Source organism: Phytophthora infestans, genomic scaffold (genome assembly GCF_000142945.1).
Source record: "Phytophthora infestans T30-4 supercont1.29 genomic scaffold, whole genome shotgun sequence".
Lineage (NCBI taxonomy): Eukaryota > Oomycota > Peronosporomycetes > Peronosporales > Peronosporaceae > Phytophthora > Phytophthora infestans.
The window spans coordinates 1,336,489-1,337,576 of record NW_003303730.1 but is presented as its reverse complement, the minus strand read 5'-3'; positions in this window follow the sequence as shown (position 1 = coordinate 1,337,576).

Here is a 1,088-nt window from a genome sequence, read left to right as displayed (position 1 = left end):
GCTGGCCCCGCTAGCAGATCCGCAAAGGTCAGACACTTCTCAGCATCCGACGCTTGATCTCTCATGAGGGCCGACTTGACTTTGCTGATCCATGTTCTCGCTCGGTCCTCATCTTGATCCTTGCCCGTGAACTCCTTCAAGTCCGATATAGCTGAGATCCGTACCCTCTGGATCATGGACGATCCACCTGCCCCGGCTGTGGCCGTTGCTACCACGGCTGCCGAAGTGGATGGGCCATCCAGATCGTCTGGGTCGAACTCATCATGGGAGTTGTCCCCCTCTACTGACTCCATCTCCACGTCCCGTGCTCCATGTTCATGGAGCACTTGCACTTGTGGCACCGGCGCTCTCATACCCTGTTCGGCCAGGAAGCGATTCATCGCAGCTTCAAAGTGCCGTTGCAGGGTGCCCGCGGAAGTGTCGGAAGAGCCTGTGGCCGTCTGGTCCACTGGCGGGACTGGATCCGTGAGGCGATTACCTCGAGCCTGATCTGACGATAATCCCACTGGCTTCTTGCCGGATCTGGCTCGATCCTGGCTGGCTTGTGTCAAATCACGCGTAGGGTGTACTGGATCCCGAGCTTTCACGTTCACAGGGGCTTCCTGTCCTCGGATCCTCGCCCGCGCTTCCAGCATGGATGCCCCGGAGGGTCCTAAAGTCATGCGTCGTGGTTCGGACGACGTGTCTGACTCATCCTCAGCGGCGGATTCGTAGTTTGAGGACGCAGCTTGGCTGATCCTCGGCGACGACACTGGATCCATAGTGCGCGACCTTTCTCCGGTGATGGACTTAACTCTGGCAAAGAGGTCCCGCGTCGCGGATACTATGAGATCCAGGTCTAGCTCGAAGATATCCCTCTGCGTCGAACACACCAGCTACGATGCCTGACTCCGTAAGCAAACGTAATAGATCTTTGACTGCCACCAACTTGTTCGCCGTTTTCGTTGGTGCTCTCACCGGTTCCCCTTGGGATCTTCGATCTGTCGTGGATTCAGGGATCTGCATGACAGGATCTTGATGCAGGAAGTCGGCGTAAAGCTTGGTGGCGATACACAAACTCCGAGATCATTGTCGGACCAGCTTGACCT